Raw genomic sequence first — 15562 nt, 5'->3', positions numbered from 1 at the left:
TTAGAGTTCACCTGAAAAGCACTGGTCGTTTGCCACATTCTGTCCATCTCTGGTCACTGTGCTGCCCTGCCAGCATAAATGTCAATTATAGCAGGGATTTTAAGGCATCAGCACTGGTAAAGATGTTTCTTTAGTTGAATTAATTAGGTTTGTTTGAAGATTTTTTTAATTATTATTTTTAGCTCCAAACAAGGTTTGTTTTAATACAGATGGACTAGATACCTCAAAAATTAACAAAACAGCAGGAGGTACGGCCATTTACTTACACACATGCACACACGACTGTGCCCATGTGTGCATCCACACCTGCGCTCAGACACTCTTAACTTCTGATTTAGGTGAAGAGAAGCTTTGAGGTTTAGGTGCATCTCCTCGCTCTTTCCAAGATGAATGTTAATACTCATTTGCATTTATGTTGCCTCCCATAGACAGCACAACACTGCACCACAATTTGATACTCAGCATGATGAAGGAGGAATTCAGGCAGCTATTATACTACTTGTTGCATTAAGCAGCTATGCCATACAATAGGTTATCTGTCTCTATCTCACAGAGGTTAAGACTAAAAATGCAGACTTAATAGTAAATATCACAAAACCCTGGCAAAAGATCACGGAAGATGGTCATTTATGACTGAATATAAGACTTCAGGAGAATAAGGAAAATAATTTTATTTCTCAAGTCACTGATATGTTTCCATTGCTGCTTCACTGAATATGACTTGCTCTCCCAGATTAAAAAAAAAAAAGAAAAAAAAATTATATATACTGGTATTCTGATAGATTGGGCTTTCATTTGGAAGACTTTTCCATGGAACACAACTTTCATCATCAAGGAAGGACATATTACTACAAAATATTATAGTAAAATTGTGTCTTCTAATGGCAGAGTAACATGCATGGAAAATAACCAAGTGTTCATCAACTATAAACCACTGAAAAGTATGGCGGACCAATTTTTATTTGGTTAATCTTTAGGAACAGCAACATAAATTTGGTGTTAGTGATTTCTAATTGGAGTCCAGAAACCATTATGTGTAAGATCTTGCTGCAGTTCCCTTCTCTGCCTCAGGAGGAATATCATGTCTCCTACTATACAGAAGAGGATTATAAAAGCCAGCTAGAGCACTGTACTATATATTCAAGGCCATGCCCTTCTTTGTCCTACCAGACTATAAACATAGCCAGTAAACCAGGGGGAAGAAAAAAAAAAAAAAAAAAAAAAAGACCAAAAAATGACAGGGAGCCAAAGAGGGAATGGTACTATAACCCACAAGGGAAAAGAGACCTTTGGGCTTCAGTCTGGGATGCAGCGAAACTTAAATATCTCATGAAGCGGGGGCAGCACCAACAGGAAAGATTGGGAGCAGCCTGCCTAAACATATTCTTTGGTACCAGGCAAAGAAGATTTCGGGCAATTTTGTGCCTGACAAAGTCCTCAGATGAAGTTTCCACACTGCGAGTGACACGTAACCACTCAGCTTTATATAAAGGCTACTGTTTCTCCATGACTCTTCACTCTGTCTTTGTGACTGATGTAAAGTAAGACTTTCCATTTCACTGTTTTTCCTTTCTTAAAGAACCCACAAAAACATTTGTTTCCATTTGAGTTTCATTTTGGGGAGGAAAAACAGGCTTTCTTTCTTTTGTTTCAGACTGAAACCAGTTAGAAGGAAGGTAAACTGACCTAAAGGCATTAACAGCTTGCACAATCTAAGTTGAGCCCCAATTCAGCCATCTTTTAGGAACCACAAAAATTGCAGAAGCCTTCATCCCCTCCATATACCACCCTGGCGTTTTTGCTGGCTCTGTAAACAGGCAAGGGTTTGTCCTCTGAAGTCAGGCGTAAGCCCTTGTGCACCCCACCATGACGGGTACATGGGCAGGTAGTCATGGGTCTATTTTGCCTTAGTTGGCTTTACTCCAAATGTATATACATAACCGATTTAACATTAACTATGAGATCACATGCTTGTCTAACCTCAGGTGTTTCCCGAATTGAGGTCTTTATACTCACTTATGTTCCACTTAGTTTTATAATTCTTCATGGTAATACCTGAAGTTGACTTTGGCCTCAAAGACATTAGAGTACTTATCTTAGGAAAGCAAAGCCAAGTTCTCTGCCACTGTGATTTATGGTTGTTCAGTGGGCCAACTTACCCAGTAGGAAATATGGCCCATGTGGTGCATCTTCATTTATTTGATCTATTTACATTTAAAATCAAACACATGAAAAACATGCCAAAACATGCCTATCTTGTACAGTAAAGGATCTCTGACAGATAGGTGGAAAAAGAATCCAACAAAAATCAGCGGCTAACCCACAAGCACCTCAAATAAAACACAACCCCCACCTAAACTTCCGCCAACAAAAACTAACACCCAGCCTCTATTTCAGTCCAGCCACTCCTAATGAATTGATATGTTGTTTAATCCAAGTCACGTGAAAGCTAAAAGTTAACATTTCTTGCCAGCAGAGACAGGCATTTGTGGTTCCACTGCTTTTATTACACATTTCCCAGAGTTATTTGCTACATAACTGTGATCCTGCAAACACTTAGTTACACCAGAGATTTTACTCACAGAAGTAATTCTGTTTGGTTCAGAAGAGGTTTCCTCCAGCATGTAAAGTTACGTGCACATCTTCACGTTTGCAAAAACAAACATCAGAGAGGTAAGAGGCACCACAATAACAAACACTGTTAGAGGCAATTAGCCATACGCAGGCGACTTAATCTACCACTATAGACCTTGATCGCTACCTCAAGAAAGTAATTGGAATTAATCTGGACACTTTTCTTAAATATTTCGAGTAATTATTTTACAGTAATCAGAACATCAGTTCTGATGAAGAATGTTAGTTTGTGTACTGCAAGCAATCAGGAAGGTATTTTGTTCCTACACATGTAGTTATATTTCTTTCTTGCATGTGTGAAGAGTGGTATTATGTCTCCTTTCCAAAGTTGTTTGGCTTTCTGTTTGTGGGGACCTTCAATTGTGATTTTACTTACCCAAAAGTATCAAAATATATTCTTCAATGGGAACACCCAAGTGCATCGCAAGAGCTGGCCTCTTGTTTTCTTATATTTAAATGGAAACTACTATAAAATCCAACAGCCTGCACGCCTCTGTTCTACAAACTACTGATATCATTAATGTAAAAAATACTAGGTTTGCCTGTCACAAGAAAACATGAACGCTGTTTAATTTCCTCCTAAGTTATGGTGCATGAAGGTATTCTTTCAAAGCTTTTGAATCCAACATTCCAGTCAGAAAGAGGTACCTGTGGAACTGAGTTCAACTCAATGCCTTATTACCAACTCTTTAACATAATGACTGTACGATTAAGGATAGCCTACTGCATCACAGTATCCGAAGGAATAGACATAGTGAATCTGTGAGACGGCTACCTCAAGAATGTGTCTAATGAACATCTGAACCGAAATTGCTATTCAAAGGATTTCCAGACGTACAACATGTGTTGTTTTTCATTAGATTCTTCCCAAAGTGTTATCTAAATGCACAGTAAGCACAAATAAAATTGTTTACATGTTTGGGTTTTTTAAAACTCCTTTTAATCCCTTATATTCAATTATGCTTTTAATGTTTTCCTATGTAATAATTTTCATTTAAAACCAGCTGGTCAGATATTTTAAAGATCTTCCATGTCAGGAGCAACTACACAGACTAGGACTTCAGCTTATTAAAGAAGGACCCGTGCAGTGAGATGGTGACTAGTTATCTTGTTTCTCATAATACATATAGACCGCCAAAAAAATGTTAAGGTTTAAAAACTGCAGAAGGTGATACCTCCCCAGAATGGAGTTACTTGTGGAAATCATTGCCACAGCCCGCACTGATGCCCCACAGAGCGCATCTCTACAAAAAGCTATGAGACAGCTTCTAGAATGGAAAATCTGCCATGAAACTAAAAGCAAAGACACATTTGTGGACCTTGAGTCACATACTGCTGGAAGCACGTTGTCCCTGTTTTAACATCAGGCGGCTCTACAGCTGCCGAAACAAACTCCTGTCTGACCCAGGCCAGCCATTCTTCCATTCCAAGAGAACATTAATTTGGTGGCAGAAATACCTTCTTACAAACATGAACGTTTCCACCTTCTCTTGTATCTATTGTTTTGGGTTGAAACTGTTGAAGTCATCTGATATCCACTATTAAAATGACAAAGGTGACTTTAAACCACTTCACTTACAAAGGACGGTAACACATACCATGTCACAAGGAAGGTAGGACCGAGGGAAGACCCCACAGAGAAACCATCTCCCTGCTCAGTCCTGGCTACAGAGCTGTGTCAAAAACCACTCTCAAGAGCCCCACCCCACCGCACCCCACATTTTCTGACTACTCAGCAGACTCGGGAAAGATGCAAGCGTTGCAGAATAAGCCCTTAACATACATCGAAGTTGCAGCATCAACAGATCATTTCAAGAGCTTGCAGCCAGGCGGTCGATCAGCACTTACATTGCAGACAAAGCTCGACCCGGTCATTCCCGGGAAGTTATTTGATAACTGCTGTTAAGATGGAGACAGTTCCTGAGGGAAGCACTTCAGCTGCAAGTGAAACCACTTGCAAGATGCAGGAATCTTACCCACTGCCCACGCTGATCCCAAACTGACTTGAATTTGCTGTCGCACAGTACGCAAAGGATTCGAGGCACTTCTGCTTCCCTGAGGGTGCAGGGAAGGCAATTTGGTGAGCAGGGGTAGGAGGCAAGTGAGATTCAGACAGGGTTTAACTCAAGGCAGAGGAACCAGGTGCCCCCCAGCCCGCTGCTGGCAGGCAATACCCCAAGGTGGGAAGCCACCACCAAGAGCTGCTGGGTCAACGAAGGGAGTTACTGAGAGGCCAGACTGGTTGGGGACACTCAAGTTTTTCAGTTATGGAGAACGAAAGCCTCTGGTATATGTACGTCTTACTCTGTTCTTCAAGCCAGCCTTTGGGCCGGCCGCAGCGAGTCCTGTAAGACAAAACGGCCGTCAGGAGGAACGGGTCAAGTCTCTCGCCACAGGTGCAGAGGCATGTACCAAACACAGCTTTTGCCCATTTCCACTTACTGCTTCTATATTTTAAATAAACGTGAAACTTGGGCTTTAAACCCAAGCAACCAGTGTACAGAATTCTTCCTTGCCTAGTCAAACCAATGGAGTTACCATGTAGTTTCCAAGTTCGGAGCTTCATAATTACATCCCCAGCATTAGAGTTCACTCAAGGCCTTACGCATTGCTCACAGCACAATTCATCCAACTGAAAACAGTCTGCATTTCTGGGCATTTAGGTAATATATGCTTTTATCTTGGGAACTTTTGTACTGGGATGAATTTGACCAGCAGTAATTGGATTTAGATAAGCAACTCTGAGGCTCTTTCATTCTTGTGAATTAATATATAAATAGCATAACTGGGTTTATTTTGTTTAAAGCAGACTCTATTAGGAAAATCATGGATTTCGGGAGGGAAAAAAAAGCCCGCATTATGAAAGCCAGAAGTACAGAAGGAACTGCTGTTGGGTTTCTTGGAGAGAAGTTATTCCTATTATACGTTGCCACATGAACCTAAGACATCCGAATGCACACAAAAGGGAAATTCACCCAGAAAGAAAGATCTGATTTGCATGATCATTTCTGGGCATTTCATTTACTGCATGACATTTTCAATGTTTGTGATTTTCTGAAAAATATAAAATGTTACTATTTATCTGTTAACAAAGACTGAGCTGCTTTGTTGCTATTTTTGTGTGTGTGTGCTATTTTTAATTTTAAAAAGGAAAAGTTAAGACTAAACTCTTTTATTCACATAAAAATACAGTAATGAAATTCAGGCAATTCAGAGCACCTTTTATTTTCACAAACCAGCACATGGCTTGGGGAAGAAACAGAAGGAGGTACTTGCAGGGGACTTGTGATGCTCTGGATTAACGAGACCATATTTCTTTAAGAGTTTAACATGTAGCTTCTCCATCTTCTCTACTTACTTCAGCCTGGCTGTCAAGTTTACAAAAATCATTCCTTCACTAAATGCACATATAGGTTAGTACAGCAATTTAGAGTAACAACGTGTCCAAGAGTTTCAAAAACAGCACAAAAAAAGGGAGTGGGGGGCTCTCAAATCATTTGGCTGCACATCTAAAATGGCCCTGGACTTTCAGAAGAGCTCCTGAGTCATTAGTACTGAATTCTATAAGGCCAGGTCCAGGTCTTGCTCAGCAATACTGAAACTCAGACCATGTATTTCTGTTCCTAACAATTCAGTCAGTAGCTTAGTTTTAAGCAAACAGTAACAAATATTGTAGCATCTATGAGGAGTGGATTTTCAAGAGAATGCAACGTGCTGAACCACTGAAAGAATGTATGCATATTCAATAGTATCTTCCGGCACAGATATTTACTATTAAGGATGTAGCGATTTGACTCATACACGGGCCTATTATTCACTACCACGGCATGGTCACTGAAAATATATTTTACAGAAGTATGAGAGAAAAAAGCTCCAAAAAAAGAACATAAAAACCCTATATGCATATGTCTATGAACACTACTATGACTTTAGACAAACAAAACCCAAGATCACACCGTTCTCTTGAGTCAGAGCTCCATGCTAAGAGGAAAGAACCTAAAAGGCTATTTCAGATTACTGATCGTGCCATTTACTTTACAGTGCATTTACAGATCATATTCAGAAATCTTGCTTTTCAGGAGTAGATACAAGCACCATTTAGCTCAAATCACAGGCCTCCAATACAGCCCTGAAGCAGCTGTATTAGATTCTCTGGTGCTCTTTTACTGAAGAATATGGAAAATTTGGTAGTTTTAGTGAGGTTTGCTTCTTGTACAATTTCAGCAACCTATGGCAGAGAATACTGTAAATGAACCTCTTAAAACGTGTGTAGAAACACTAACAACCAAAAAAATCCCTCTGCTGTTGAAATGTCAGCTTCCCTTTCCAGTGTCCCTAAAATCTACTGCTCCTGAAGCACAGGACTGCACCTCACCTTCATCTTTACTGAAATGATAGAAGCAGCTCACATTCAAGTTAGAAATGTATTTACAGGACAATGCAGATATTTACCAAGAAAGAGAGTCATATTTCCTATTCAAACTAATCTGCATTCTTAAACATTACATGCGCATTCACCTCTGGAAGATTAGTCCCATATGGAAGCGTACACGCTCTGAAGACTTATTGCATTTGGTTTTAGTACTTGGGAAATTAAGCCAGGTAAAACAGAAGTTAAAGTAAATGAAATTTAAACAGATACGAAATTTCTGGAAATAGAAAGAACTTGAACTTTCAGCCCTGTAAGTTGTATATCACTTTAGCGGTTCAAAAGTAACTTTTTCTGTAGCCTTGTTCCTTTCCTTGCCAAAATAAAAATAAAATTTTGTCTGCATGTAAATGAAATCAAGTGGCTTGATCCAACACCTGCAGAAATGAAAGGCAGTTTTTTCATTGCCCTCGGTAGGTACAAGCTCAAATCCTATTCACAGCGCTTCTAATAAGGCTACAGATTTGTCACACTCCTGATACCCAAGACAGAATAAAATGCCACTTACTGAAGTGGCACTCCCCATAAAAGCCTGATATTTTACAGTGTTTTTCCCCAGTTTGTTGCAAGTAAGACACTTGGCTCTGAGCTGCAATTTTATTCCTAAACGCTGTTTATTCTGAAGCGGTGCTATATCCTATATTCATATATCTGTATGTTTGAATACTGAAGCTATTTAAGACTATTTAAAATGTGATCACATTATTGTATATCATACTTAAATTAAAATTCTGACATTTATATTTTTGTTTGATAGAAAGCTATGTTTTTCCCTCACAGTTTTACCATGACAAATAACCAGTGTTAATAATTAATTAGCAAAATATTCTACAGTTGCTAAATTACATATGGAAAACGAAATTCATGCACAAATTAATAACTATGATTTCATGCAGAACAATTCAGTCCTTCTTCTGGCCCATCATTAAATCTTCAACCACTAATTATTCCATATTTGCAAGAATTCAGATGTCTTAAAAAAAGAAAATGCAACTTTTGTCTGCAGACACTCAGTAGCACAGCTCAATTTTCTATATGATGATAGGAAGCATTATTGGGAATTCAGATTAGCGATCTGAAACACTTCACAGAATGAGAGGGAGTTTACTACAGCCTGTCACAAATGATAGTGCCAGGCATACTCTGATCTTCAAAGAACAGGGTGGGGAAAAATGAAAAAGAAAAAATAAAATCCAAACCCAACTCTTCTGCTGTAAAGACGTTGGTCATCAGCATTGGAGGAAAAAAAATAAGCAAATCTTCAAACTTGCAAGAATTTCCTTTAACGAAAAATTCAATTATCTCAGATATTGTGGAAATAAAACGCCCCAACATATCACTCCTGTGTGTAGAATTTATTTACTTTGTATGTTCTTGCATGCTGTGCTGTCTTGCATCCAATTTCGCATTCAGAGTCTTGTTTACTCATGGAGGATTCATTGTTAAATTACAGTTGGTATGAACCAGCGCACCAGCATACCGTGATATTAATCTCTAAAGTATTCAATCATTTAACAATAGCCTCATTATTCAAGGGAACTCTGAGCGTTCGGTTTGTGCAGATTTTCTCATATTTCACTAAAACAATTTACTCTTAAAAGAATTCGATGACTGCAACATATTGTAATATATATATATACACAGAACATATATACATATACATATATATATGGTTCCTCTCCAATAATAGCCAAGAAAAGAAAAGGAATAAAAAAGAAAACAAATTAAAGAAAAAAGCAAGAACTCCAGCTACCACCAGGGACCATGAACTCAAACTGATAATTTAAAGCTAAAGCATTTTATAGAGTTCACACAGAGGCCATTTGAATCAAATGTGTGAGTGAGAATTCTGGAGCTCACAGAGCTCCCATTTCATTATTTACAAATTAGAAAAATCCAGGTATTTGGGATCTCTTTGGAAACAAGGTAGCTTTGAGAGGAACCACTTCTTAGGATTTTTACATTGCAAAATACATATTTCAGAAACTACATCATAGAATTGTTTCTTTTTCTTCAGTATACTTATTTTAATCCTTTTATTTCCAGGGCTGGAATGTCAGAGTTGCATTCATTTTCAAAGGCCAAACTTTGACAAAAGTGGTGCAGAGGAGCACATTATTCTCTGCCTGAAATTTTCAGGGAAAAACAACAAAAGCAAGGATTTAGATTTTTATATTTACATAGACAAAAGTTCACGCTGCTTGCTCAGGACTGGGACAGAATACCTCTGGGTTTGAGTTTATTTGAATTTTAGTTAACTCCACCAAGTACATTTTGAAAAGCAAAGATTTTTTAGTCCATTTATTTGAGCAACTCCGTAACATAAAGGCAGCCTCAGGAGAGGGTGTGGAAATGGATTCGATAAGCTGTTTGTCCACAATATTTTTAAATACTCGTGCACATGTACAACTTCAGGGATGTAAGAAGCCCAGCTGAACTTACGCCAGGACGATCCATGTTTCTGAAGGTTAAAGCCTATTTATACGCTCATAAATTAATGTGCTTGTTTGGTGTGGAAAGTCCTCCCTACAGCCCCAATACAGTAACCAGACTTACACGGGACACACAAGTGCATGTTTCCAGGCAGTGTGTGCTTTGCTTTCCTCAGTGCAAGACCTATAACTACTACAGTAATTAGTTTTCAGAAGACAGATCTGTTCTTGCTGGTAACTCATCACAACTCCCAGGCCAGGGTCCCAAAGCAGGTATTCTCCAAAACCTGCTCTTAAGTGACGGCTTTGTCAGCATTAAAATTCAAACTAGAGGAAGCTGCCCAGCATGCAATACTGACACAGAATTTAAGAATTGTGTGTTAATATTTTTTATGTTTTCAAGAGTCTTTAAAAACCTGTAAGCAAATACAGCAGTAAGTGAACTCGCCTGTTACAAAAGACATTTGCAGCTTTAAAAGTTACTTAGTTTAAGCCTTTGTCTATTATATAAATAATTCTTTATTGTCCCAAGAAAGATGAACAAAATTGAACATATTAGCCTCACTGTGTCAGCCTGGTAAATATTTTTGGAGAAGGAGGGCTTATTAAAAACTGCACTTTGCTTTCGGTTTCCAGAAAGGCGGTGCCCTCCGTCTGCCCCAGTTCACACCAACGGAGCAGCTGCCTCATTATTTTCTGCGTTCGAGCCCTGCAGTTACACTTTAAGATAACAACGAGGGGCAGGGAATACGGCATAATTAACATGTCTTGTAGCTCTTTGCTCATCAGTCAGCACTTCTGAGAACCAGTGAGCGCAAGACAAACAAAATCTTAGTCAACCAAACACTCCTCGCTCAGGCCTTGTGCCAGCTTCTCCCACTGGACGCCTTGGCCGTGAGGCTCCTACAGAAGAAAAGCCAATGTTGGCAATTGCCAACCAATTGCTCTCCTGTGGTTCAGCTCGCACCCAGAAACAGCCAACGTGGACCAGGAAGGTGTTAGATAAGACACTGGATTCACTAAATAAATACAGTCTTTGTATACTCAGTGTCTTCTGTCCTTAAAAGGACGCTTGGTTGGTCCTGCCAAGCAGAACCTTGGATGGAGAGATACGGAAAAAGATGGGCTATATAACCCGTGCTTTCTGAAATATACATGGGCAGATCTGGAGGAAGGAGCAAGAATGAAAATATTTTATGTTTCTGCTGGGAAATTTTACCCCAGGAATGAAAGACTCACTGAAAAATACAGTGAGCACATCTTGAAATATGATCAGTAACACTGGATTTGGAAGTGGTTTAGCTTCAGTTGCTTGGGAGCCCTCAAAAAAAGACTTTTGTATATTACTGGCTTCAAGTGCCTTCAAATAAACTAATGGAATAAGATACAATCCTCAAACCATATAAAGATATACATGGAAAAACTGAGACCTCATTTTGAGTATTAGGCATACTTAAAGCAAGAGAACTGTGATTCACTGGGATAAACCCACAATTCTTCCTGTAACTGGACAAGGAGTATAGTACTGACAATTCCTGTTGCCCTCTACTACACCAAAAAGGTTTTGAAATAAACTTTCGGTATTAAAAAATAACTGAGAAATAAATAAATTGGAGATGTCCTTTTATTTTGCTTATATATTTCGAGACTTCGTGATAGACTTGGGTTGTATTTTCATGCCTCTCTTCACAGCCATGAAGGAGGGAAACCTACATTTTTACAAAAATTGAAAGCTGAGATTCCCATCTCATGATATGCCTCAGGATCTAAGGGTTTAAGAAACAAATATTGCACGCATCGCAATAAACTTCTGAGGGTTGGCAACACCAAGGGCAACATCTTCATCAAATATTAGCGAACATCCTCAGCTACGGAAAAAACACTGCTTGGCAGATGCATGTTTTGGGTCCCAGAAAACCACCTTGCGAAGAAAAGAAAAAAATAAAATAAAATAATAACAACTAACAAATCCACCCTGTGTTCTATTCCCCACTTTATAATAAGAGCTGGATTGAAGGATTTATGAAAACCCTAGTGCTGACATCCATCACTTTACTACTGCTATCACACTCATAAATGGCAAGTATATCCTATACGGATAAATTATACTCTAGCAGCCAAAATATAATCTGCCAAATGTGCTGAGTTTAAAAATTAATAACACAAAACGTACAATGATCATCTCTACAGGCAAGCTGATGGCTTTTTGAACATCCCATCAGAAGCAATGAAAGCCCAAAACAAACGTAAAAGGGACACGGCCGGTCTTCATGGAGTCAAAGACACATTCTACAAGAAACAGACCTATGGCCTGCAAATATTTACAGCTATGAACAATTGAATTCATACTCTGAACAGTGCTGAACGCATCCAATGGCCAACTCTCATAAAACAAGCACCTGCAGTATCAAGCCATATATTTATGCATCAACAGCATTTGCACCCTTTCCCCCCACTTACTCAGACCATGGGAGTTTCCAACCCTTTCCCTTTCTACTGTTCAAGAAAGTTCTTAAAAGTCCAACATCTTGAACAAGAAGCCAAAGCAGAAGAAAAGGTCCAGTCCAGCTATTCATCTCCCACGTGCCTCTGCCCGTCGCTTTCTTTGGGTTTGCTACAGACACCACTGAGATCAAGAGAAAGACCTGAAGATATGCTCTTTTCTGCAGTTTCTGGGAGTCATTAAAAGTTACTCTACATGCAACATTCCATTTTGTAAGACAATTTCCTAAGTTCAGACTTCAGTTTCTTTTTGTTTCCCACATTCTCAGGACAACTGCTCCTTTGTTCAAGCTTCCATGTTTATGGGAATGTTATCTTATCTCTCATTTGGCCTTTAATATTGAGCAGAGTCAGAAAAGAATCATCCTCTTGTTTGAGATTTAAAGACTAGTGTCTGTTTACATTTTTAAGATACATAAACATACAAACATTCTTACAAAGTCTAAGCAAATTTACTCTTACTAGAGCTGTTATCTGAATGATGATATTTAAAACTAGTTACAGTTTAGTCCCCTTATCTCCCCTGTGAAATAGGGGTTTTTTTCAAAATCTGTTATGAGAGTAAAATGACAGCATCTCAAAAAAACAAGCTCTCTCCACTCTGTCTATAAGGCAGCTGCAAGGTTGGAGCAGCAAGGTTTAAGCAGCGAGAAATCAGCAGAAAAGACAAGGGAAGCAAATCATGCCAGTGTGGGGTAGGACTTCTATAGCCACTGGGCCACCCAAAGTTGAAACAGACACTTGGTGCCGCAGTGAAATTCTGTGATTCAGAGAAGACACGCAAACATGTAAGAGTGGAGAATGGCAGAAGAAAATTACTCCAGTCTCAATTGCCAACTACACCCACACACAGTGAGGAACACAATGACCCATCCACGCCACAGTCATGCAGGTTCTGCAGGAGAGCATGGAGCTACCTCAGCGAGCCTTAACCCAGCCCCAGCTTTCACTGCACAGCTCTAAAACCCAGAAGCATCCACAATACAGATGCTCCTTCAGGAAGTTAAATGCATTGTACTGATTGGGTTCTGCATTTTTGTGCTCTGCCTAAAAGAAAAAAGCACTTTAAAAAAGAATCACCATTTGTCTAAGCCTCAGGCAGTCTTCTCCCCAACCTCGTCATGTCTCCCTTCCCAGACCTTTGCCAGAAGGCCATTCTCTCTCCCATCTCCAAGATCAGCATGTTCAAGACCTGTTCAATTTTGACAGGAAACAATAAAAAATCCACCTTGAACAGAAAGCCTTTTGAGTCTTCCCTCACTTTGGAAGCTTTTGTATTATTTAATCCCTGCTCTGCCAATTTTATCTCCCCTTCCCCTCCTCCTCTTCAGTGGAAATTTTCTACTCTTTGCAAGCCAGGCTCTCTGCAGAAAATTGATTTCCCCTAGGATACAGTCATCCTACTGTTCTATGCATGGTCATTAATGACCATCCTGTTCACCACAGAGACAGACACGGTGGCACTCCTCCCCCAGCTCCTTAGCACAGAAACCTCACAGGGGGAAATTCAGAACCACCTCAGAGCTTAATCACACCGAGAGTTCATCATCTCCAGAAAGTGCCATACAAAAATCTCTAAATGAGCTATTATGAGAGTAAAATAATTCTTGTTGGTTTCTGCCACTCTTTACTTCCACTGCACTAGATTAAAATTTTTAAATCTCCCCAAATAATGACCATCATGTAGTTCTCTTTCTCCCAGAGCCACACGGGAATGAACTCTTGGAGCTCATGTTGGTTTTACCTGGGCACCAGTATCAGGCTATCCAAGGAAAGAATGCATTTCAGCACAGCCTGCAAAACCTGCCTGAAGATGTGAGAAAACATCCATGGGCTGCACTTTTTGCTGGTTTAGCTGCTTTACAAGCAGCGTGCCTCCTGGCTTCACCCTCTCTGGGAGATCCACAATCTCATGTTTGATTGCAATGAAGTCCCATCCTTGGAGTGACAGACATTTCTCCCCCTAGCTCTTGGTGGCTCTGCTGCCAATTGGTAAAATAAAACTATTGTACTCACAAAACAGCTTAAGCCTTCTCTATAAGCATCTTGTGGATAGACTGCAAACTGACTCCCTATCTCCTTCTTGACCCGTGAGGTTCTTGCAGGAACTTCCCCTTGTCCCCGCTGGTACAGGGCGGTACAATGGAGGACTGGAAGCCACAAGGAAGAAGACGGGGCAGTCAACCCCTTTTCTTCCATTTCCTACCAAGGATTTTTATGTGATTAAGTTAATCTTGCTTACTGACTTGCATTACCAGTTTCAGCAGGACCAAAAAGGAAAAATATGAATAAGGCCAAAAGATAAGTAAAGAGCTTTTTTTAAGTATAGTTCAGCTTAGTTACAGTGAATTTGCCTCAAATAAATAGAAGTATCTTTAAATCAAAAGGCAAACTTTAAATAAAGTCTTCTTTGTGACTGTTGAACAGAAAAAAAAAAAAAAACCACACACACACACAAAAATCCCCAAAACCAAACAAACAAAAAACCCACACACATAGAAATTAGTTCTGAAATTGGGAGAGTTGGGAGAGGGGCTTACTCGCTGAACTGCAACTTTGTCTGAAAAAAGTCAAACACAGCTAACGCCTGATGCAGCGCTTCAGAAATGCTGGCGTGGGTAAACTGCCCGAGCCAAGAAATTCATATTTAAAGCTCACATTGTCCAGCTACGCTCTGTAAATTGTGCCAGGATTTCTTTACATAATTCTCATAATGCTGGCTGATGTTAGCTGAGGAAATCCTCTGCAGACAAACAGGACAATCCACCCCACTGTAGGTTCCATAAAATCACACACTCTATGGAAATTTCCAAATGCCTCGGCACAATATGGGTGAGTTAAGGATAAAGTTTCAAGCCTGAACTCCATAATTTCCTGTCTTTTGCTAGTCTACACAGCTCTTTAATGTTATGTTAATATCATTTTTGTGGGTGTGATTGAATTACCCGCCGCTCTTGATGCCAGCATTAGTGGATTTCTCTGTAACAGGAGAGCATGCTTTACTGCACAGACTGTTACTAAATACCATTAAGCAGACCAGCTGCGGACCTCCTGATAGCAGGACTGGAGGGCTACCTTGTTAGGAGGCAACGAGCACTTTGCTGCTGGCACACGGCCCTCAGCATGTCCAGCTCGCCTTGACATCCCCACCAGACGGGCCTGCCGCAGCAGGTCTCCTGGCCAAAAAAAGTGCCCAGCCCTGGGAAGCTGCTGACAGTGCCGAGATCCCTCTCACGAGCGCAGCATCCCAAGTCCTGCGCGGTGCTGCCGTGACTTGGCAGTCTGAAAAGATAGAGATGTATTTACTTGGCGACATTTTGACTCCAGGTGCAACCGAGGGCTGCTAAATTCTCCGCTGAGAGCATGCCTCACACACTGGTGACAGCTACTAAATAGTGGCACAGTCCTTCAAAAATCCCTTTCAGAAGTCTTCACAGAGAGATTAAAATGCCACGTGTGTGTGAGTTGTAGCAGTTCTAGGGCAGCCTCTGAAGGGAGATTTAACACAGGCTTTCTCATCGATACCCTTGCACCACTAACCAGCACCTACTAAGCAAATGATGAG

The 15562-nt window shown here is 40.0% G+C and overlaps 1 protein-coding gene across 11 annotated transcripts in view; it reads right to left on the bottom strand.

The window, feature by feature from the left end:
• RBMS3 (RNA binding motif single stranded interacting protein 3) overlaps positions 1–15562 on the bottom strand; it is a 713822-nt gene that overhangs the window by 321804 nt on the left and 376456 nt on the right. The window lies entirely within an intron of this gene.

The sequence above is a fragment of the Caloenas nicobarica genome, chromosome 2, assembly GCF_036013445.1.
Source record: "Caloenas nicobarica isolate bCalNic1 chromosome 2, bCalNic1.hap1, whole genome shotgun sequence".
In the NCBI taxonomy this organism is placed as follows: Eukaryota; Metazoa; Chordata; class Aves; order Columbiformes; family Columbidae; genus Caloenas; species Caloenas nicobarica.
This window is presented reverse-complemented; position numbering and strand designations above follow the sequence as displayed.